This window comes from Pinus tabuliformis, chromosome X (assembly GCF_031772625.1).
Source record: "Pinus tabuliformis cultivar Carrire ecotype Pingquan chromosome X, CPIR1, whole genome shotgun sequence".
NCBI classification, from domain to species: domain Eukaryota; kingdom Viridiplantae; phylum Streptophyta; class Pinopsida; order Pinales; family Pinaceae; genus Pinus; species Pinus tabuliformis.
In genome coordinates, this window is record NC_142308.1 from 1,570,496,467 (window position 1) to 1,570,522,331 (window position 25,865).

Below are 25,865 nucleotides of genomic sequence, written 5' to 3' on the forward strand. Positions count from 1 at the left end.
ATAGAATCGCTAGATGTCGTTTTCACTTCAGAATTGGGAAAGTCGCAAATCGACTCAACAAAAACTAGGGATTTCTTCAACTTGGATTGGACGAATTCCATACTAAACTCTTGCAGGATGATAATCCAATTAGATTATTTTACCCCTAGTAATTGTCGTGAGAGGATATACTTCATTTGGTTGCAATCCGAAACAATCATAATTTTGTGGAGCAGGATGTAATGGCGAAATCTCTAAACATCTTGAACAACTTCCAAAGCTAACTTCTCAACATGTGTGTACTTGAATTTGATATCATTAAGATTCTGACTCAAGTAATAGATAGGATGTTTAGTTCCTACATCATCCTACTAAATCAATACTATAGAAATGGTAGTACTTGTAGTAGTGACGTACATGAAATAATCATGTTGGTAATCAGGGGAGTATAAAAAATATGCCTGAACCAGTACATATTTCAAGGCAATGAACGCATTTCTAGCAGTGTCATCCCAATGAAAAGGGACCTCTTTCTTTAAAAACTGAGTAAATCCTTTGGTTAGTTTGATTTAATTAATATTGTACCTCCGAAGAAAGTTAGGCTTCCCTTGGAGTCATTGAATCTGAAGGAGGGAAGAAGGAGGAGGCAGATCAATGATTGCCTAAACTTTCAAGGATGAATACAAATTTCTTGTTTTGATACAACAAATGGGAGAAGACAACCAGAGACAATGTAAAACACACATTTGTGCAGATTAAGCCAAATTTTATAATGTCTACATGATAAAACTATGGCCGTAAGATTGATCGGGTGATCATCCCAATGTCGTGAATGAGGAGAAAAATTGTCCAAATAAGGTTGCAAGATATGTTTGATGTCGTGAAAGGCATAATTCATGGCCCTATGGAATGTAGCATCAACATTATTTAATCCAAAAGGGAATTTTTGTACACAAATGTGCCCCAGGGACAAATGAATGTAGTCTTATGTTGGCCCATCGAGAGAATGTTGATTTGATTATAGCTGGAGAAATCGTCCATGAATGAAAATATCTCACAACCGACACAATCATCAATTATCTAGTCAATGAATGGGGTAGGATAGTTGTCCTTTGGAAAAGCACGAATGATATCCCAATAATCGACACACAAATGAATAGTTCTTATTTTTTCATAACATTGACAATATTAGGAACACAGTCAGTTAAAGGTACCGAATAGATAAAACTAGCTCGTAGAATTTTTTCAAATCCAACTTTGATAGAAATGACCTTCTTGGGATGAATAGGGCAAAGGAATTGCTGCACTAGTTTCGCATCAGGAGATGTTTTAGTTTCATGCAAAATGATGTTTGGATTGATACAAACATTTGTTCATAAGACCAGGAAAAAACATTTTTGAATTCCTAGAATAGGGCTTTACAATTCTTGGCCTCATTAGAAGAGAAAGACGCACTGATATGCATATTTTCAATAATTCTAGGTTTAATTGAAATTTCGAGAGGGATGGTCTCTTCAATATTTGACAATTTCTTGTCAAAATCAACATCATAAATGGATACGAAATTCATGGATAACTCAATGATATAGGGTAGAAAGAGTTCATTAAGATCATCCTCGAAGGAATCTAGCAAGGAGGAAAGATGATGATGATCATCCCATGGTGCATCACCCGACATCATTATCTCCATCATGCTCTCATCAGTGGAAAACGTATGAGAGAAAGGATCAGACGATGTACCATAATCTAAAGAATGATCAACCCAATTAATTGAAGAGGAAGGATCATATTAAGATGCACAAGATGAATGGATGGATTTGTAATCTACTTCAACAAGGCTGAGTGACATACGGTCACCAAAAATATAGATATTAGATGAATTTGGTACTACCCATGGATCAACTGATGTCGTACAAATATATCATATTAATATAGCTGAACGAAGTATATCTTTCACGTATTGGGGGAGGAGGAAGCGGAAAGGTTCCCATGAGAGAGGAATCCTTAAGAAGTCCAACTCCAACATGATGATATGGGTGAGGGGTTTCCTCCACAACAGGGAGACTTCCAGTAACTAAAGAATCAGTGGCAACTAAAGTGATTTAATTGATGGCTAGGATACCACCTTTATAGGGAAAGTGATCATTCAAAAGTATGTTGATAAAACTGCAACCATGACTTAGACCCACATACGACCCAATAGAAGATTATAATCTAGAGGTCCATCTATAACTTCAACTTCTACGGATAAATTCATGCCACCTAATTCTACTTGTAGAGAATTCAAAATCCCACACGGTTTATAAGTTCTTCCATCAAAAGATATCAAAATGGTTCGTGACTGGCTTAATTGGGGAGAACCAATAGCCTTCCAGCAAGAGAAAGACATAATACAGGTTGAGGAACCTTTGTCCACAATGGAACGATGAATATTGGTCTCCTGATTTGGCAATGTGTTTGTCAAAAAAGTGGGAGTAGCAGAGGATTTAACGAATTGATTCACCTCAGCCCAGTGTGGACAATCACAAGTGAAATTCTCCTCATTATATATTATACATGGGTAACGAGGTTTTATCTTCTCTTCAAGAGAATGATTGTTTTGTTTTATCTTGTGGAGCATTGTTTTTATTTTTCTTTCCTTTGCATTTCTTCTTACTTCCTTTTTGCGAGGATTTTCCTTTAGATGATTGAACGACATTGATCTCGGAAGTAGAAGCCACAGGGGTGGAAAGAGGATTTTTACCAACAACAACAAGAGTTGAACCATATTGTTTACTCATCGACTATTGGATGGTAGAACCAATCACGCCATCAACAACATGTGATTCTTTACTAGGAGTTTGAGAAACAATATTGGTAGGTCATGGTGCATCTAGGATCTTATCATACAATGTTCCAAATTGGGTATAAATGAGATCCAAGTACTAGGCATGAGAGATCACCTGTTATTCAATTACGACTCTACCTTTGGCAATGCCTTCTGTGATAGACGAAAATTGAGGCTTTATGAACCACTCAATTAACAATTTATCAGGAATGAAAGTCTTAACCAAACGACGACGACATCACCAATCATGAATATGATGAGAGTTGTGAGTAGCCTTACTTTGTTTGAAATTGTTTAAGAGTTCTATCCCAGTTTCATATATGATGGGTAACCAGAAATGTGTTAGGAATATAGTATCCAAGGAACTAAATTTATCAAATGAATCTCGAGATAATTCTATGTACCATTTACCTACCGTACTAGTGAGTGTACACTAAAAAAGCCACAAGCGAACATAATCATCATTGAGGGAGTTTTAAGAACACCACAAATGATATGTGATTATATGCATGGATGGGATTTCTCTAGGATTTCCATTGAATTTAAGAATATCAAAAGAAAACTTGGTAGGAATAACCAGCCACTAAGGTGTTGGAAAGTTGGAATTGTCTGGATGGCCAATGGCCAAGTGAAGGCATCTGCAAGTGTGTTGGAATTGACGTCAACAATCATGTTCTGAATATGTGTTGGGTAGTTGGAATTGCCTAACTATTGGAAGGAGTGTTGGCATTGATGTCAAATAGACTAACTTGGATGTTTGTTGTAGCAGATGTTGGCAGCGATAACCCAACAAGAATCTCATGGTAGCTACAGGATTCATGTAGAAAATCATCATAGTAGCATGATTATTAGAGAAGCCATAAAATGATGATTACAGTGATGGACCAGATGGAAGTCCATCATAGCTGTAGGCTTCATGTAGAGGATCACATTGGTGGTTGTGATTTCAACTTTCCAAAGAGTCAAGGAGTAGAACAATGGCATAGAGTTTGGAGCCATCTTAGAGGTAGTAGATGGGATCAAAGAAAATGGACATGCGGAAGTCTAGAAATGGATTTATGGTTCAAAAGTTATGGTCTACTGATGATCAGGGACTTGAAGTCCTAAGAACGCTAGAATATCGGAGGTCTAGCATATCAGAGATTGAAAGATCGAAGGTCAGCATATCGGCACCTCAACGATCGAAGGTCAGCATATTGGCACATCGGTGATGTAAGTCAGTGTATTAGTGCATCAGGAAATCAACGATCATAGTTCCAAAGATATTGCGGATCATGACATTAGATTATTAGCCTTATCGACGATTGCAACATCAAAGCATCAGCTGTATTGGCGATTGCATATTAGAGGTCAGGCATACCAGCGCATAGCAACATCATAGCATCAAGCATATCAACGCATCAAATATCGAAGGTCCAAAGACATAAGATATTAGAGGTTTCAACATTAGAGCTTGGAGTAGATCATCACATCAGAGCATCAAGCATATTGGTGGTTGGAGAATCAGAACTTCTGAACGTTAGAACCTTTTAAAAGTTGTGCCATGGGTAAAGCGCCAATAGTGTTAAAAACCATTAGGAAAGATGATCAAGGATTAACAAAGGATTTGATAAAAAAAACAAAAGGCGGGAAATCCCTTTTCTCTCTCCTCTAGCAGGACACATAACCACATATGATTGGTTCCAATAAAGCTATAGTGGCATTTGATGTCAGCATCATGTGGTGGTACAAAGGGACATGTGGTAGGAAGTTTTGGCATTTTGAGGGGGTCTAAGGGGACAAATATGGGTGAAACATGTCACCACTCATGATCCAAATTGGATCATTATATTGTTTGTCATCCATCTCGGTGCATTTGGAGTGGAAAAATTGGAGGAATCAACTCACGGGAGCGTTTTTTTTTCCGGCGGCACCCAATTTGGCAAAATGAGGTTTGAAACCTTTCAAGAGTGTTTTGAGGAATCAAATGACAGTTTTTGGGTGTAAAAATTATCCACTTGAGTGTGGAACCTTTTTATTCTATTCTACACACAAAGAAACTTCCAACGGCGCAAGAATCACATCAATGAGAGTCCATATGAAAAAGTTATGCCACTTAGAAATTGAGCTTCCTCTTTTCACACCTATAGTTCTGGAGGATGCTGCGTCAAACCCCATTATTCATGGAAAAGAGGATATCCACGTGTTTGTGATGTAAAAGACTCTAGAAGAGTCTATTTTTTAACTCTAGTTAAGGGTTGATGTAGTCAAACTTAACCACTAGTAGGCTATTGGGCTATGTTATAACCGAGCCACTAGGAGGAAGAGGCATTCCATTCTTTCGAGAGAATTTTGTTCCATAGTTGAGAAAAAATAGCTAGGAGAGATAGGAGGTAGAGAACATAGAGAGGATATGTGCACTGTAGCATCCCACGGGCCATAAACATTACTTCTTTGTATGTGCAACCATATTTCGAGATAGAGAAAGAGAGCGAAGTGGTCTCACATTCTAGTTGGGTTTTCTCCCCAAAAGGGTTTCCCAAAGAACATATCTTGTGTATTATGTGTGTGTTAGATTATTTTTTCATTCTCTAATTTTATTCTTGATTTAATTTTACATGCATGCACTAATTAAAGTTAATTTTACAGATCTAGAAATTAAATAAAACTGTAATAGTGTAGAATCTCAGATTTTTAATATAATATTATCAGATCTGTTGTGATGAACTATCCAGTGGAATATCTATGGAGGCTTACAAATCAACTCATGAGGTGCCACGTGGATTAATGACATCATATTGAATATCAGAGATTGGAGGTTGATGATGTGAACACTTTATAATAGTTAGCAATTGGAAACTTTAGATAAGGGGGCTCTGACATTGGGTTGGAACATGGTGAAGAAGAACTTAAATAACCAAGGGCGTTAAGCACTTAGCAAAGAAAAAATATCCCTTGGCAGGATGAAAAGCACTCTAGCACCTCAAAACTAAGTAGTAGGTCACATCCCATGGTCCTATGGTGAGAAATGCAGGAAGGGATAAGCGGAAGGAGCTTGCCACATCATAGGTCGGCAATTGAAAGACTACAATACTACACCACTGTGAAGATTGCAATATGGAATTTCTCCAACAAGAGGAGTATAGAGAGTTAAAGGCATATGGGTTGACAACTGCGAGATTGAATGCGACAATAGAGGTGGTCTCAGGAGTAATGACACTGTCAAAGATTAATGGTTCAAGGCAACAACAACCATGATCTTAAGCAAAGAGTGTAGGGTCTTCCTTGAGGTGAGACAAGCCATATTTGTGTTTTTATCCATGTCTCTAGTGAGTTAAATGAATATATGTGACTCATGAAGGAGTGTGCAAGTCATCTGAGAATTAATTTCTTAGCATGGAGCTCCATGGAGTCAGGTGATGAAGGATTGCAAGGCCGATCACTATTTCTACACTGTGACAAAAATTGACAGGAGACACAACAACGACAACGAGGGCCATACCTAAGTATAGTTGAGAAACCATGTTGAAGGACAACCAAGTTGTGTGAGACCATGAATAAGCATGGAAAGCCTCAGTGATAGGAGTTTTTTTCACAGAGAGGATTGTGCCTAGTTGGAGTGTGCAAGTGGACTGAGAATTCATTCTCAATATGGAGAAACTTTCAAAGTGTCCATTTGTTGCACAAAAATTGTCACCTTGACATTCTACAATTTGTGTGAGTCCATTACCACTCATACTTTCCTCCTTTGCAAGTCTTAAGCCTCAGTTCTTCATATCAAGCCTTGAAAATAAGAGAAAGCCCTCAAAAGTCTATAAAGCTCTGGTTCCACACTTTCTCTTAGCATTACCAGTGGTCCTGCACCTAAAGGTCATGTCCCTTGTGCACCTGACTGCTCTGTCTCTGTCTTATGGGTTCGGACCCCTGTAAAAGTAAAAAAGGCGCAAGTATATTCTTAAAAACTCACTTTGAGTCATTTCTAGAAGCTTCTGGAAGGAATCTTGAGGTGGCAAGTTCGCTCCTTTAAGGTTCATGCATACCATACCTTAAGGAGATAACCCCTTGATGTGAGGAGCTTATCCCTTTGAAGGAGGACTCTATCCCTCCATAGGTGGACCTGTAACCTCCTTCCTTTGCACTATAAAATGAAGCATTGGGATGGTTACTGGAGAGGGGTAAAGCTGAATATTTTTGAGGTGAAATGTTGCTGGAACTTAGTCTTCCTAATTGAGCTTTTGTCAGGAGAGATTACATACCTCTTTGATCTCATTTGGAAGAGTGTGAGGCTTGTCAAAGTTAAGGAGATTACTGTTTTGGACCCTGGGAAGAGCTTGTACAACATCAAGGCACCAAAGGTTGTAAGGTTCGTCTATTTCAAGGTTAATACAATTAAGTTTATTTTTCTCAATAAGCTATGTTTTATGGTTTATTTTATGGATTCCTTGATCACCATAATGAATATGATTTATGATATTAGCTATGAAGGTGTTATTTGATGTGTGCTTGTTTCTAATTGCAGGTTCTCAAAAGGAAACTCTTTCGGACAGTTGAAGGATGGCTGCTACAAACTAGTGTTCGACTTAAGGTAGGGTCTAAACACTTCTATAGTTTTTATTAATGAATCGCAATATGTTTAGAGAAAGGTAGATTTGCTTCTCTTGCTTGTTGCTAGATATCTTTTGATACTAGGGAGATCGGCCTTATCTGCAAGATCGATTCATCTGGCCAACAAATTGGCGATTCCACTAGGGACTTGAATTTGGTTTTTGGTTTTCCTTTTTCTTGGACTTGAGAAAATTGTTCTTGTTTCTGGTTTTTGCTTGATGTGTGTGGGATTGGGTAGTTTTTAGGATCTGGATTATTTTTTGTTTTTCGAAGTTTTTAGAGGACCACACTTTCTTTTTACAGACAGTGCAGGCATATCCGCACCTTTCATTTAGTACACAGAGTGGTACCGCATCTGGTTCTTCTACAAGCCTACGAACCCTGTGAAATTTTTTGAAAAACCTAAAGTGTTTTCTTCTAGTTAAGTTTAGGTTTCATTTACAACTTTTAATGTCTACCCAGATTTGCATGTGTTCTATCAAAAATCTCTTATGAGTAAGTTCCATTGGTATTTTTGTTTTAGATGATTTTCTAGAAGTTTTGCATGCCTGGATTGGTTTTCACTTGGTCTATGTAGTGACTCAAAGATATAAGCCTAAGAAACTTAGATTACCCTGGTGTCTTTTTGTCTTCTTGATGAGTCTGACTGGTTTGTGAAATCTGCCTTTGGTGAGAAATAGATTTATTTTTCTCTTTGCAAATCTTTGAACGAACTTGGTTATAAGTTTTGAATTTCATTTTTATAAAAGAAAACATAGCTAGATGTTTTTTTTATTGATTTGTTATTCTGAACGAATTAATCCTTAGTTTACTGAATAACTAAGTAAAACATCCTCAAAAAGATTTGAAGCTTTTATATATTAGGTTTTTAGAAGTTTTTAGATCTCAAGATTAGTTTTTGTAGTTTTGAGTGTTTTCTAGAAATTGTAGAATCTCTTTTGAAAGAATCGTTTTTTGTAGTTTTTGAGTGTTGAAAAAGAAAGGGATTTATTGTGAGCATAATTAGTAGTCTCGTTTTGAGTTCTTATTGAAAAAGACAAAAAGATTTTCTTTTCATTTACATGTTGAAAGAAAGATTTGTTTTTCAAAGAATTGCATTCTCAAACTCTTTCTTTTAGCTAGAAATTCATTGAAGGAAAAATGAATTGTTTATCATTTTAGGTGCATTTTTTAGTGTTTTTGGAGTCGAGTCTTCACACCATCAAAGTTTCATTTCCATACCTATTGAATTAAGAAACAACCCATAAAAGTAATGCTTAATTAAAATTGATCTAGCAATCATTTTTATTTCTAGGGCTCTTCTCACCAATATAGCTTAGGCTAGTATCTTGGAGTAGGGAGTAACTAACTCTCCAAGATAGTTAAAACAAATAAGTAGCTATATCTTGTGGTAGGAAATAAATCCAATTGTAATTGATATAATCTACGAAGCTTCTCTTAAAGGAGTCAATCATGAGATCATATCCGAACCTTTGTTACAATCAAGTTTGTCTCATTGGGAAAGACAGAATATTTGTGCGTATTATAAAAGGTAAACCTCGGATTAACCATTGTCAAGGAGCCTTCAAGGGGATTTATTTTTGTTACTCTGCCCTTGCGCATAGATCGGATCGTAGACTGTTCCCCCAGTTGTGTTTGTTGCTATTGGTAACCTTAATGTCCATAAACTTAAGATTATTTCCTAAGGTGATGGTGAAGGACGAGTCTCACTATACCTGGAACAAACGTCGACTAGACTCACTTGGACTCTCTGGGTGGTTCTCTTCACTTGAGATGGTTTTGTGAAGAAACTTGTGCCAGTCTATTTCATTAAGCAGGTTGTCGGGGTAACTGTTCCAACCGCCCTTTCTGTATTGAATTCTACGACGTTGGATTTCATCACCAACTAGTGTTTTCGGTACAGAAAGTTACTGTTTGTGTGTGGTTTGAACTCTTAGAGTTTTTAGGTGTGTGATTCAATTGTTGGTTCCTTAGGGACTTTAGGTGGTTTTATTGAGATTTTCTTTGTTTGCGTGTAAGTAACTAAATATTTAATCGTGACTGAATTACCTAGACAATCCCGTACACTTCAAGGGCAACCTCCCGAGTATACACCAAGCCAGCTTGAAGGCCTATGAGCTCTTGTATCACCTAATGACAATACAGTTAGGTCACTAGAAGCCAAAGAGTCATATTTAATTTCTCATCCTGATTATCAAGTTCAAGCAACAGAGTATATTTATGAACCAATTTCATTTTCCAAAGTTACTGGTAGTATTTCTCCTACCAGTGAATTAGTTGAAGAACCTGAAATTTTTGAACCTGAAACTGAACCTACTGCTACTCCATCTGTTAGAGCCTAGATTTGCCTCAGGCTGAAAAGGCAAGGTTCTAGGTCAACATCAAAGCATGCTCAGCCTTGTAGCTAGCCCTACGAGGACAGGAGAGGGCTCTCTTCGGGTCACACTCAGTAAAAATAAACAATAGGGTCTGAGATGACTCAAAATGGATACTGATTTTAGGCTAGTAAATAAATATGAAAGAGATAATTTAATGAATGACTGAATTTTCTGGGCTAAATGGGACAAAGGACATCACGAGCTGGGAAATTAACTCAAAGACACAGAGTATTAGGTGAGGCAAGATAGGCAGGAGGTTTAGCAATCAAATTTTAATAATATGGAGTGGAAAGACTATTGAGAGGTTGAAAAGGGCATAATAAATGAATCCTTTTCAAACAAAAGAAGGGACACAAAGCATGAATGCCTTCCCAAGGTAGAGCAATAAACGGGATTCCACCTTTCTTACTTTAAAGCATTCAACTGGAAATGATTATGAATGAACTGTAAAACATAACAAGATACATATGAAACAACAAGAAGAAACATATTCCAAACTCATACCATAGGAATCTCATGAATCAGAGCTACATCATTTTATTAATTTCCTGGCCAAACCGTACAGTGAAGAGCTGAGTTTTTCTTCCACACTTCTCCCATAACTCTGACCCTTACAAATGATTTTCAATAGAATAAATATACTCAACTATGAGAAAACAGATCGACCAAAAATAGGGGATTGTTTAATCATTATTAACAAAAGATGAGAAGCCAACCATCTGTCAAAGGAGCAGCGTTGCATTTTCTACTTGAATCTGTTGATGACCAATGAAGAGGTGAAATCTGTAGGTGTAAACCCTTTGAATCACAACTGAAGACAAAAATAGGCATCCAATCCTATTTTTCTGCTATGGTTGATATCTTCATTTTAAATTTAGGCTTCGGTCTTTGATTTTCATCCTTTTACATTTTCCGTTTGAATAAAAACTGATTCCTAATAAAAATGGTTTTGAACTAATATTGTGCCTTTAATAAAGGAGAAATCGTATTGTCAATGAACGATCCCAGCTGCAATTTCTCCCTTTAAACATACACAACATAAATATGAGGTCAAAAACTGATTCCATAGAGAGTTTTGGGTGTCATCATCTTTCACGAGATATTCTGATCATCAGATTGCCAAGAATTGCTACAATGGGAGCTCTTGCAGGCTGTTCCCAAATCGGCGTTTGCAACCTTTTTATTGCTCTCTTTGAGCACTTTGGATTTATGGCACTTACAAGTATTGCAATTGTCAAGTCGTTGGGAAATAGAGAACCCAAAATGGCGTGGAGAATTGTTGTCGCAAATAGAGTTAAGACCATTGCAAAGGAAATAATGGACAGTGCCAATGATAGTGCTATAGTTGCAGTGCCCTTCACCTCCTCTGTATATTTGATGGTTTCCACTGATGCTACATTCATTGGAAATGTGTATGCCGACCAAGCTACAGAAAATCGGAACCCTCTGAAAAAATTGATGCGCACCACCAGAGGATGTGTAAAGGAAGAGAGAAATAAAATAGGCAATTCAAGAAACGGTGTCGAAATGACCAAAGATAGCTTCCCAAGCAATGCTTGCGGTGCAAGGAGCAACAATGAAGAGAAAAAAAAGACAGGATGAAGCTCCTAAGGGAGAGTTTCGCTGGTTGGTAGTCTTTGATAGAGAGTGACGAATAACACAATATAATGTCCAAACCCAACTGCCCAGAAAAACTTTGCTGGCTCTTTCCAAAGCACTTGTGCTACCAGTAGTGCCCCAACAAAGTTCCCAACAACTGATAGATGTGATGAAGGATTGGCCACTTTGGACAGCCTTCTCTTTCCTCCAGAAAGCCATTGTCCATAGATTTTAAGTTCCAGCAAAAATACAAGTGCCATGAAGATGCACCAGAGAGCCAGATGAATGTATTTGGCTATGGCATGAGGTACGCCGATGGTCAAAAACATGCAAACAATCCATGGTGCAAAAAAGAAATTTACTCTCATGGGATGATAGTATTCCCTCTTTACCGCCTCGAAATAAAAGATGCATTCATGGTTGTCAAAGACAGCAACAAAACATTAGTATATTTCCTAGGTGACTGTGTTTTTCAAATTTTTCACTTTGGAGGCTCTGTGCGCCGCGTCGGCTCTGTGCACCACGCCAGAGAAAATTAACTCAGTCAGAATCAGCCCAATGCGTTGCGTCTTGTGGATGCGCCGCGCGCACTCTAAACGCAGTTTTGGCTTCAAAATTTACAAGCTTTGCCCTTCCACAGCTTGATTCAACTTTCACATGAGCTCTTGAATGCAAATGACATTGATACGCATAGAAATATCTTCATAAACCCATCTTTGTAATGTTTGGCATCGACACTTTTCACTTTTAATACAAACTCTGTTTTTGTTGTTTCCTTTTATTTTTGACTGAAATGATGGCTTTTCTGGGTTGATTTTTGCAGGGATGGTGGAATTGGACTTTGGCAAAGGATGAACAGAGCCCACATTTGAAGTACTTCATGACGGAGGACTTTAAAAACACATACTTATTACAAACAATTAATTTGACGATTTCTTCTTCAAAACAAAGTTTTGAAGAAGAAACATCCTTGAGCATTATTGATGATAAAAATTTTGGAATGAAAACTTATTGAAGACATCCTCATGACCTGTGGGTGTTATTTGACATTCTGAAGACCAAACCCTAGACCTAGAAACTAAAATGACTCTTTTTGACCAAAATACCTTCTATGACAGTAAAGTGCTGAAATCAATTTTGATGAACTTTGATAAATTTCGACCAACCCGATAGGTATAAACATGAGGGAAATGAGAAAACAAAGCCCTTCTGTCAGACAATGGCATGCCCTAATGGAATGCAGATGAAAGAGCTAAACGAGACACCTAAAAATGAAATTCAATAAGAGAAATGATCTCTGATGGAGGGATGACCAGACTGACTCTAAAACCATCTTCAGGATTTGCTTCTCCAACTTCTAGTCATCCTGGTTTACCCAGGGTAGGAAGTATCATTACCCAAAATCTTCCTTTTGGACTCATTTCTATTGAAGAACTTGTTATTTCGGACAAACATATAACTCTCCCTAAAAATCAACCAACTTTAGAACTTAGGGAGCGTGAATGAATTTCTACAGCCCTTTTAGGAGTGATGCTTGGTATGTATCATTGACAAACTTTTTAGAAAACCCAGGTCTTAGTTTTTCACCACCTCGAATTCCTTTTCATCCTACACCCAGAGGTTATTATCCTCCGTTGAATATGTCAAAACGGTCATCCATGTTTTCCCAAACACCGGAAACATTTTTATATGGCGGTCCTTCTGTTCCTTCGGGGTATCAGTCACTAACTGGTACTTTTTCAGGAGCATCTCCTTAACCAATTGAACATGAGATATCAACTAGTAATAACGGAACTCAAGCATTGAGCATAGAAGAAATTATTATGATGTTTGGTACTATTCCAAATATGCAACCTCAAGGTAGTCAGTTACCACCTAGAGGGCAACCTCAAGGTAGTCAGTTACCGCCTGGGGGGCAACCTCAAGGTAGTCAACTATCGCCTTGGGGGCAACCTCAAGGTAGTCAATTACCGCCTGGGGGGCAACCTCGAGGATAGTACATACTATCAGGACACTACATACCTCAAGGTCAACCCCAGACTCAGTACATACCTGAAGGTCAACCCTAGTCTCAATATATACCTCAAGGTCAACCCCAGTTTCAGTACGTGCATCAAGGTTATAAACCTTAAGGTCAGTACCCAACTCAAGGTTTCCAACCACCTTCTGGTCAACTATTTGTACAAGGAGCTGGAAATGTTCCTCTCAATTATCAGCCATACGCTCAACCTGGTTATGGTCCTCAATATGCTCAACCTTTTATGGGTCCATACCCCGGAATGAACATGGTGTGGGATCCATCTTAAACTCAACAGTCTTTGCAGCCGAATGTGAAGCTATCAAGTCAACCTAGATAGCCTTTGGTTTCTGGTCCAACCCAGCAACCTGTCTAGCCTACTATTCAAACTTCTACACCTGGTGTAGTTTAGCAGCCTGGGCCTACTTTCTGGAGTATAGGTAGCTCCGGTTTCTACTATTCCTGTGTTAGTGCAAACTCCTCAGGCCTCTTTACCATAGTCAGGACCCACAGTTCAGACTTCTGTCCAAATGCCTGTAAGACAAGCTGGTCCAAGTACGGTTGTCACAAGTCAACTACAATTCAATTATCAACCGTACCAAGGACAGTATCAATTTGGTCCTACTATACAAAACCTAGTTTATCAGTATCAACCGTACCCTGGATATACTTATCAGCAACCTCAAAAACCCCAGTTTGGTCCAGTTAATCCTGGTTTTCCCAGAGGATATAATATTCCTAATGTAAATCTAATTCCAGGTTATCCTAGATATCCTCCTCCTAGGGCTGGTCTTGTTACCCAAGGTTTTCGTGATCCTAACCATCAGTTACCTTTTATTGCAACTTTGGATTTACCTGATTTTTCACGCCTTACGAATGATCCAATTTACTATCTTCCATATTGGCCACCAATGCCTAATAAGTTGCCCAGTGATATCCCGAAGTTTGAGGGTAAGTCAAGAGAAGATCCGTCAAATCATGTGATGACTTATCACCTCTCGTGTGCATCTAATTCCATTATTGATGATTCAATTCGTGTACGTCTTTTTCAATGCACTCTGATTGGTCTTGTTTCCAAATGGTACATTGAGTTACCACAAGGCTCTTTTTATATTTTTAGTCAGTTAGCCACTTCTTTCTTAACTCATTTTCAGTTGCCTTTCAGATACGACAATGGCACGGAATTATTAACTTCATTAAAACAATCCACATCCACATATATTTCAGATCATATTCATGAATGGTGACGTAGACGACGTTTAGTGAAAGTTTTTATTCCGGATCAAATTTTAGCATAATGGTTCGTTAAGTCATTATTACCTAAAATCACTGAAGATGTACCTAAGGCAGGAGTTGTTACTGAAGGGCAAGTAATTGCTCAGGCTCAGTATCTTGACCTTGTTTATACGCAGTTGGGTACTTTACATGAAAAATCCCTGACCTTCCGAAACACAATCAAATAACTGCAGCTCCTTCAGGGTCTCATACCGTTGATGCTATGATTGGTTCAGTTAATACCAAAAGCAAGAAGAAATCTTCAAAGAATTCTTCTCCTATTATAACTTTACCAGATTCCCCGACAGGAGACTCTTCCACTGAAATTCCTACCGATATCCATGTCGTAGAATGATCTACGGCCAAATCAAAATCCGGTGGTAAAAAGAAGGGGAAGAAGAAAAAAAACAAAACTCAAAAGAGAAATCAGATAAAAATGAATCTACTGACGAGAAATGTAAACCTTGCTATCCTTGTCTCATTTGTGACAAGGAGCATTTTACAAGAGACTGCCCACATCGAGCTGAGGTTTCGAAAATCATCAAAGGTTCTCAAACGCTTACTATCTTGAAGGATCCTTTTCCTAGCCAAGATAGTAAGATGATCGGTTCTTCCTCAAATGCCTCAAAAGAACCCATTATGATGATGTCTCATGTCAGGATTGCGACGCGATCGGAAGATTATGGTAGTAAAAATCCTGTTGGTGGTAAGGAAGCAGAATCTTCTAATTCAAACCCATCAACTTCAACTCCTTTTGGTTTTGATCCACTACAGATCGAGAAACCTAACCCTGACTTAGTAATCAAACCGCTTGCTAAAGGTATACTTCGGAAGTCAGCTTTCAATCCACATGCGAGAGCTGCTCAAAATTATAACATTGTTGAAGACTTAGGTATTTCCCCTTCAGGAATGTCGGCTTTGGAGGTGCTGCAATCATGCCCAGCACAGTGTAAATTACTATTGTTAGCTATAGGAGCTGTTGATATTCAGGATTCAAACCTAATAATATTTGATTTAGAGAATAGTACACCTCGCCTACCTCATCAAATTGCTTTCTAGATTCTAGTGTTAGTCAAAAACAGAGCTTGCTTTCGGACTGTCATTGATGAGGGAGATTCTACATGTATTATGTCGATCCAGTGTTGGAGATCACTTGGTTCTCCAACACTCAATCAGTCCTCGATGATTTTAAAGGCTTTTGATGGCCGAGGGTTCCATCCTTTTGGCATTTTGTAGGATTTACCTATAGGGGTTGAAGGCAAAACTGTAAATCTAGATGTGGAAGTGGTTGATGCCCCTCTAGATTACAACCTTCTCTTGGGTCACAGTTGGTCTTACGCTATGACTGTTATTGTTTCATCGGTCTTTCGGCTTATCAAGTTTCCTCATAATGGAAAGATCGTTATGATAGACTAGCTGACTTATTTTTCATCCGACCCAGCCTCTTCAGATAGTATTCAACATGTCGGTAAAACAACTATCCCTTACAAGGATGTTGGGGTAGGTTTGATTAAAGATTCTGGTTTACTAGGAACGTTTTCTTTCCCTCCTTCAAACATATCGCCTTCTATTGTAACTATTCATATGATTTCATCGAACACTATTTCTTTTGATGATCCTTGGATCGTACCTTCCGATTCTGAGGTAGATTCATTTGGTAATGTGATGCCTTTGAGTCCCTTTGAAATTTCATATTAGGCTGTACAGTCATTTTCTGACTCTTTTTCAACCGAAACTGATCCAATGAATGTGGTCCATGGGGAGTCACTTTCAATATCAACCTCAGCTTCAACAACATTTTCTGATCCTGTTCATACTAATGAGAAGATTCGTGAACTTTTGTTTGTTGATGATTTACTCTGGGAAGATCTTCATCATCGATCTTCATTTTTACTTGAGCTTGATCATTTTGAAAATGATTTTTCATCTATTTTTACCGCTGACTATGTAAAAGAACCACAGAATCGATTGCAACATCCTGATTCTGAGTTAAATTTGGGAAATATCTCTCGAATGGTTCCTATTGACATTTTAGTTAAACCTGGAATTATTGAAAACATTCATATAGGTGCTTCCTATACAGATGATGAAATCCAAACTTATAAAGCCCTATTTCAAGAATTCCGTGACGTGTTTGCCTAGTCATATGAAGAAATGCCAGGAGTCGATCCATCAATTGTTGTCCATGAAATTAAAACTTACCCAGATGCTAAACCTATCTGGAAACGTTTGCGTCAGATACACCCATGAAAAGATGCTACTATTAAAGCTGAAGTTGAGAAATTACTTGGTGCAGGTTTCATTTATCCAATTCCCTTAACAGATTGGGTATCAAATATTGTTCCTGTTAAGAAAAAGAAAGGAACGATAAGAATATTTATCGATTATAGGGATCTTAATCAAGCTTGTCCTAAAGACAATTATCCAACACCCTATATCGATCGAATTATTGATGATTGTGCCGGCAGTGAAATGTTCTCCTTTATGGATGGTTTTTCCGGTTACAATCAAATCAACATACTCCCTACTGATCAACCTAAAACGACTTTCATTTGTCCGTGGGGGAAATTTGCTTATTGCAAATTACCTTTTGGATTGTAGAACGCTCGAGCAACTTTTCAAAGGGCTATGTCTTATGCATTTCATGACATCAAGCACATTGTGCAGCCTTATCTCAATGATTTACCTACCCATTCATTACGTAGAGCTGATCATCTCACTCATTTACGAGCAATCTTTATAAGATGTAGGCACTATATAATTAGGCTGAATCCACACAAATGTGTTTTCTGTATAGAAATGGGTCATTTACTGAGATTTGTCATTTCAAAAGCTGGCATTCATGTCGATCCCTAGAAGGTTGAAATTATCAAATTACCTTCTCCTTCAACTCTTCGCTAACTCCAAAGTTTGCAAGGGAAAGCAAAATTTTTACGTCTTTTAATTCCTAACTACACCGAGATAATGAAAGGTTTTACCAGGTTGTTGAAACAGAATACTCCATTCTTTTGGGATGAGATAGCTGACAAATATTTTGATGCACTTAAACACGCGTTGACCCATGCACTGTTATTGCATCCTCCCAACTACAACGAGGATTACTTTTTGTACCTCGCAGCTTCTCATTCCACCATTGGGATGGTTTTACTTTAGGAATATGAATTCAATAGTGAACATGTGATTTACTATCTTAGCCTAAATCTAAATCCGACTGAGCTTAAATATTCGCATGTGGAGAAATTGGCCTTGGCAGCTGTTCAAGCTGTCCAAAGATTTCCTCACTACATCTTATTATGCAAAACCACGGTAATTTCTGACTGTAACCCTATGATCTATATCCTGACCAAACAATTGCTAGGGGGCAAATATTCCAAATGGATAGTTATCCTGCAAGAATTTGACTTGGAATTTGAAAAATCCAAGGCAAAGAAATCTTTGGTTTTTGCGGAACTGATGTGTGATTTCCCACATACTAATACTGAAACTGTGGCGAAAGAACCCATTGCAGATGAATCCTTGTTTCTTATCAGTACTCTTGATCCATGGTATGGAGATATTATTGTTTATCTCTAAACCCAATCTTTTCGGCCTGAAATCTCACGATCTCAGCGATGGAAAATACGTTCTCAATCCCAACAATACAATATTATTGGAGATACACTCTATCGTCATGGGCTAGATTTTGTTTTCCGATGTTGTCTAACTCATGAAGAAGCTGAAAAGGTTCTGAATGACTGTCACTCTGGAGCATGTGGTGGTCATATGTCTGGGTATGCCACAACCCAAAAGATATTGCGCACTGGTTATTTATGGCCATCCTTATTCAAATACTGTATCTATGCAGTCTAGAAATGCCACAATTGTCAAATTTTTGGTCGTAAGATGCGTGCTCCACCCGCTCCTCTCCACCTTATAATTGTTATCGGTCCTTTCGCAAAGTGGGGTATCAACTTTATTACATGTAACACTCACTCAGCCTGGGGGCATGCATATATCATCCTTGTGGTAGATTATTTTACTAAGTGGGCCGAGGTGATGCCTACATTTTTGGCAGCTGACAAAACTGTTGCAATTTTCGTTTTCAATCATATAATTGCTAGATTCGGTGTTCCTCAAGTTATTATTAATGATCATGGAAGTCATTTTCGAAACATCATGATGACTGAACTAACAGATCAACGATGACTGAACTAACAGATCAACTTGGCTTGCGTCACGATAGTTCCACTCCATATTACCCACAGGCTAATGGTCTGGTTGAAGCTATCAATAAACTTCTAGTCACTATGATCCAATGAATCATTGGTATTCATAGGTCGAATTGGCATAACATGTTATTTTCAGCACTTTGTGCATATCGAACCTCAGTAAAAACATCAATTGGTTTCACTCCTTTTTAACTAGTTTACAGTTTGGAAGCAGTGTTAGCCATTTAATGCGAAATTCCATCATTACAAATAGCCATAGAATTACTCCCAGCCACTTCCAAAGAGGATAAACGTTTGTTGTACTAAGCTCAGCTAGATGAGAATCAACGTGATGCTGCATTAGCAATTGAAACTCATACGAAACGAATGAAATCTCATTATGACCGAAATGTTACACCTTGTAATTTTTTGGAAGGAGACCTAGTCTTACTATATGATCAAGCAAACGATAAGCTAGGGGTTGGAAAATTTGTACCTATGTGGCATGGTCCTTATATTGTTAAGCGAAAGCTGGCAAAAGGGGCCTATGAATTGGTAGATTTTGATGGTGTCTCTTTGGGTAAACCCAGAAATGGGCTTTATCTGAAGAGATATTATGCTTAAATTTTGGTGTGGAGATTTTTGTTAGATTAGTTTCTTTCTAGCTGGTGTGTTTTAGATTAGAAATGTGTGCCTAGTTTAGAGAGTTCTTTTATCATTATTCCTACTTATCTTGATTTTACTCTTGATATTGCAGATGTCGACATCTCTTCAAACATACATTGGTTTTGCTGATGGTGCTTGTCGTAATACATGGAACATTTCTTCCGCAGCTTGGGTTATCTATTCACCCTTTGATGAGTTAGTATCTATGCATGGGGTAAGCCTCGGTCAAACAACGAATAACATTGTAGAGTATAGTGCAGTGATTGAGTTATTATCTGAATCCATCTCATTTGGGATTCAGAGTTTGATTGTTAGGTTTGATTCTAAACTCGTTGTATTATATCTTAACAGGGTTTATGTCATTAGAAATCCAATGTTATTAAGATTATTCTTGAGAGTTCATCTCTTGGAACGTGAATTTTACTATATTGAATATCAGCATATACCAAGATATTTAAATACATTAGCAGATGCAGTTACTTCTCATATGTTAAATGGACATTTGCAATAATCAAAACAGTAAATTTTAAAACATTCAATAACATGTTATACAAGATAGCCAGTAATAGTGATATATCATAGCATAGAAGTATGTCAAATATACATCATCTTTGATCATAGGTTGAAAAATACCTTATAATCGGCAAAAATTATAGTAAAAAAAGACATAAAATGTCATATGACTCTACAAAAGCGATCATCCTATCCCTGCTGATGATCACAATAAGAAACCACTGCTCGGGCCACTCTACAAAGGAACCTCCTAAAAGGTCCTGGGACCCCAATCACGTATCGTTGTAACTTAAGTGGGATATCATCTATGCCAATCTCTGGAATATCTGCTATCAAACGCTCTAGATGATTCTCCAATTTGATCAGGGTCTCTGTAGATTGGTCTTGTGGGGCCGGTACTACTATAGTTGGGTGTCTCCTCTCATAAGGCTGGAGAGCGGCTGGTCGTCGTGGATACATATCTTCATTTAAAACTTTTTATTATCAGTTTGGGACAATTTAAAAAACAAAAAAAAATTAGAAAACTTAGAAAATGTTGAGAATGATTTTACCTGAATCATCCCACTGCTCTCCTGGTAGAAGAATCATGTCTGGGCCACCACGATAATCCATCATAGCATATGGAAAATCCTGAATCACAAAAAGTTGGTTCCTTAACCAATGAAAATACTCAGGTGGAAATCGAACAACCTCTGAACCCTCCTCAGGATGACGGGCCATCACTGCAACCTAACGCATTATCCTAGGTTCTCGAGGAAGTCCAGCCTCAACAGAAAGTTTCTGTGGGACCAACATAGGGACCCTCTCTAGACCAAAGTTGATGACCAGGAAACCATATCCAAAGTTTTTTAGTTGTCTGTTCTTTGCTCTAGTTAGTTGGCCTTTTACATTTGCCAACACAGCCTCGCACCAGTTGAATATGGTACCTCGATAACAGCCTACTGCCATTCGCATCTAGGATCCGGTAGCTACATGAAATGCTGCACTCCCACATAGTCTGGTGACAGTGAATGAAATAACCTTAAGTTTAGGACAGGAGATAGTTTTAATATTGATCCGTTTGTTCTCTGTTTGATCATTGCAAAACTCCAATGGGAGACTAGTGACAGACTGGCAACCTAGCCTAGTCCTAAAAAGAGATAGTCATTCACATCTCTTGGGCAAACAAGTCAAAAAATTAATGTCCACTAGCTCAATTTCGAGCCAGTAGCAACCAATCATGAAACACTGGTCCTATATCTTCCACCTGTCTACCAGCCATTGCAAGAAGTCTACTTGGGCCCTCATGCCGGGTATGGCCTAGAATTTAAACAGTCCGCATGATCTTAATGCATCCAATGTGGGTTGATGATTTATTGCGGCAAGTTCCACATCCTCATGCTCGCGTTCCCACCAAATAAACATTTTGTATGTCCTACATTGCAAAAAAAAACATATTAGAACAATTTAGTTCAAAAAAATTTTGGGCGGAAATGGAGAAATTTGAAATTTTAAAACCTATTTTGCAGGGTCCGCACCCGCTGGTTACGGATAGTGCGTAGGTCTGCACTCGTCATAAACAATAGGTGTAGACCCATGACCTTTTCCTTTGTAGAAAAAAGTCAAGGTCCGCAGGGGCCGTATGTTGTACCTGCGGACCCCCGCGAGCATTTTTCTACAGCAAATTCTCCTTAAAAGATCAATTTTAAAGCCTAAAAACGAAATGTAAACAGTTGAAATGCAAGATAGGGATGATGTCGATTACCTGGAGCTAACTTTTTTTTATTCCAACGGACAGATTTTCCACAATCTTCACTGGAAGTTTCTTACCCAAAAGCTCTCACTTCTCACTCTGAAATCAAACGGTAAAAATGAATTTACAAAAGGCCATTTTTATAAGATTTTTTGAATAAATGAATTTTTAATTTATTTATTTTTCACTTTAAAAGGTAACTTTTTGATGCATTTTTATTTTTTTAAATAGGTATGTGTAATGTTTGAGTTTTTGTGCAGAATATTGGATGTTCAGGGGTAATTGATCATTTTCAACAAAGAGCATACTTTTTCACTTTTTCAGACTCTTCCAAAATTTATGAAAAAGCGAAACATTGGAGTCCTCTTTAAGCTCTTTTCTGACTCATAAAATATGAAAAGATTGCCGATTTTTTCTCTTTTAAACTCGTTAAATAGAATTAAAAAGGCGGTCCACTTACAGCTCTTTTCTGACCATATAAACATGAAAAGATCATCGGACTTTTGTCATTTCAAGTTCAATATTGGTTATAAAACGACGTGTCTTTGTTCGCTTTTTTAATTTTTCAGATCAGAGCCACTAATTATGAAAAGTACTCCTTGATCATAATGGTCAAGCAGTTCTCTCAAGTATTATTTTATACATTTTCGGGCTTGAGGGACACAAATTTATGAAAAATGACACCCATGGAGTTTTCTTAAGTTTTTCTTTTGACTCCCTAAAATTGAAAAACACCGAGTTTTTCCTATACTCGACTCGTTAAAATTTAACAGTAAAGGACCTGTTCAATATTAAACAGGAATGAACCACTCCTTCTTAGGGTTTGAATTTTAAACTAAGTTGGACTCGTCCGAAGGATGAGCTTATAACCAAGCAAATTTTATCCTCCTCAAGCTTGTAAAAAATAAAGAGGCATTTGCCAGAAATGGTTGGGGAAAAGAGAGAAAAATGAACCTGTTTGTTATACTTTGTGTTTTAGAAGAGCAGTCAACCACTCTTGAACATGACACTTTTTGTTTACCTGGGTTGGGAAATCCTTTTCCTAACAATTAATCAAACCATATTGAAAGTCTTCAACCGGTTTCCAGGTATTAGCTTTGGGTCAATTGTCACCAAACCATCTGTAGTGTCATCATGTGTTCAAGAGGTCAGTTCAAATAAACCATTCATTTGCAAAATATCTGTCATCCATTTTGACCATCCCTGAGTTAGTCCTTGCCAAATATATTTCTTCAAAACTTGATCTATGATTTCATGTTGTGGGCTTCCCTACGACAGATCGCCTTCTATCGACTTCAGCTCATTATCTAGAAATATGATCTAGAAATAGTCAGTACCTTGGAATCTGCATGCCCTAATGGCAGGTTTCTCGCCTTCGACGACAGGTTGCATCATTAACCTTCGACCAAAGGATTCTATGACATGTTCGACATGAGCTCATTTATTCACATTTCATGTATTGTACTGAGTACTTTGAGAGCCATTAACATTACTGGTGGTTTCTCTCACACTTGTTAATAGTTCACATCATTGACTGGTAATCAAGTGGTTTCTACCATGTTCGACTTCGACACATTCATTCGCATGGATAGAATCATACTAGTTCGGGAAGCAGAAATCAAGACCCTAGATCTAGTTTCTACCATCCAGGCTACGAGGAATTTTTTTATTCATTATACAGTGGACTATTCATAAACAAATGGCTGCGCCCATACTGTGTCTACATAAGTCTATACTCGTGATGTATTACAAAATCATTCCTGTATCAGAGCAGTTTAGTTAGTTTTCTAGTCAGTTTTGATCTGAGTATGGGAATGCCTACCTCATCAATGATATGTTCACATACATATATTTTGCATTAAATGTTTTTTACAGGTTCCGACTGGGGTGTACACAGGATGATCCTTGAAATGATAAAGTACTTCACTCTTCTTAGATGACAAATTCTATCTTCATCTATTACAGACTTCGCACTTTAGGGGGAAAGTTTTTGCACAAAAATTGTCACCTTGACATTTTGCAATCTGTGTGAGTCCATTACCACTCATACTTTCCTCCTTTGCAAGTGTTAAGCCTGAGTTCTTCATATCAAGCCTTGAAAATAAGACAAAGCCCTCAAAAGTCTATAAAACTCTGGTTCCACACTTTCTCTTAGCATTACCTGTTGTCCCGCACCTAAAGGTCATGTCCTCTGCGCACCTGACTGCTCTGTCTCTGTGTTATATGTGAGGACCCTTGTAAAAGTCAAAAAGGCGGAAGTATATTCTTAAAAACTCACTTTGATTCATTTCTAGAAGCTTCTGGAAGGAATCTTGAGGTGGCAAGTTCGCTCCTTTAAGGTTCATGCATCCCATACCTTAAGGAGCTAACCCCTTGATGTGAGGAGCTTATCCCTTTGAAGGAGGACTCTATCTCTTCATAGGTGGACCTGTAACCTCCTTCCTTTGCACTATAAAATCAAGCATTGGGATGGTTACTCGAGAGGGGGAAAGATGAATATTTTTGAGGTGAAATGTTGCTAGAACTTAGTCTTCCTAATTGAGCTTTTGTGAGGAGAGATTACATACCTCTTTGATCTCATTTGGAAGAGTGTGAGGCTTGTCAAAGTAAAGGAGATTCCTATTTCAGACCCTGGGAAGAGCTTGTACAACATCAAGGCACCAAAGGTTGTAAGGTTCTTCTATTTCAAAGTTAATACAAATAAGTTTATTTTTCTCAATAAACTATGTTTTATGGTTTATTTTACGGATTCCTTGATCACCATAATGAACATGATTTATGATATTAGCTATGCAGGTGTTATTTGATGTGTGCTTGTTTGTGATTGCAGGTTCTCAAAAGAAAACTCTTTCAGATAGTTGAAGGATGGCTGCTACAAACTAGCGTTGGACTTAAGGTAGGGTCTAAACACTTCTATAGTTTTTATTAATGAATTGCAATATGTTTAGAGAAAGGTAGATTTGTTTGTCCTACTTGTTTCTAGATATCTTTTGATACTAGGGAGATCGGCTTTGTCCGCAAGTTCGATTTATCCGGCCAACACCATTCTCATGGTTAATGTAGTGGCAATGACCAAGTTAGATGCAATAATAGAATGAAGGGCCATGCCAAGGTACACTCGCATAGTGTAAATACAGGACAGAGTGGAAGCATCAATCGGGGGGTAGTAGAGGCACAAAACCCATGAGCTTAGATGTGCAAATGGGGGGAAGAAATATAGTGGTAAGAGAGCTAAGAGGAAAACCTCTAAGTGTGTGTACCATTGTGTAATACTGAGAGAGAGCATGTTTTGTAGGAAAAGGTTGAGAGTTCCTATGCATAGATAAGAGACCTTAAGAGTTGCGCTATGTGAGCAAGGTGGAAGTTTCTTGTGCACTGTGTGAGCAAGGCTGAAATTTCCTATGCTATGAGAGAAAGGTTGTAGTTATCTGTGCTATATGAGAAAGGCTGAAGTTTTCTGTGCAGAGAAAGAAGGATGAGAGATGAGTTTATGCTGTTGTTAGAAAAAGGCTGAGAACTGAGTGACTGCTCATGAAGAGCAGAGAACAGACCAGCATGGACTTTGATGAGTGGTTTTTGTTGAGAAGACTAGTGGGTTGTTACAGAGTGTGTAGAGGGAGCAGAGTGAGTAGAGAACAAAGTTTTTATCAGGCAGAGTGGTTGCCAAACTACAGAGAGCATTCATTTCCTATTTGAGTGTGGGTTGGTGCCTGCATACAGGAATTTGGTTCTTCCATCTCTAGTGGGTCTTGAGAAGGCTTGTGGGTTGGTGCTTCCTACAAGTTGGCTTGCAAAAAATCAAACGATCTGTAAGTTGGTGCTTTCAAAAAAAAACGTGAGGTTGGTGGTTCACATGGTGTTTCTGATAAGCTGGAGAGGTGTCTACAAAAAGAGGGAGATGGTGCTTCTTGCTAGTCAGTGCTAGTAAACAATCAAAGGGAGTTGATGCTTCCTGTGAGTGGGTGCTCACAAAAAATATTGATGTAATAGAGTGGGTTCTCTTATTTAGATCAATAACAACAACAAGCTTTGGTGGCTCGATTATGATGTTTGGGAGGTTTTAATGTTGGAATATTTACTGGACTTGAATGTTGACATGTGGCGCTCT

The 25,865-nt window shown here is 38.0% G+C and overlaps 1 pseudogene; it reads right to left on the reverse strand.

Annotated features, from left to right (window-relative positions):
• Positions 1-10,853: 10,853 nt before the first annotated feature.
• The window catches only part of LOC149146023 (guard cell S-type anion channel SLAC1-like), a 96,089-nt pseudogene continuing 81,077 nt past the window's right edge, over positions 10,854-25,865 (reverse strand).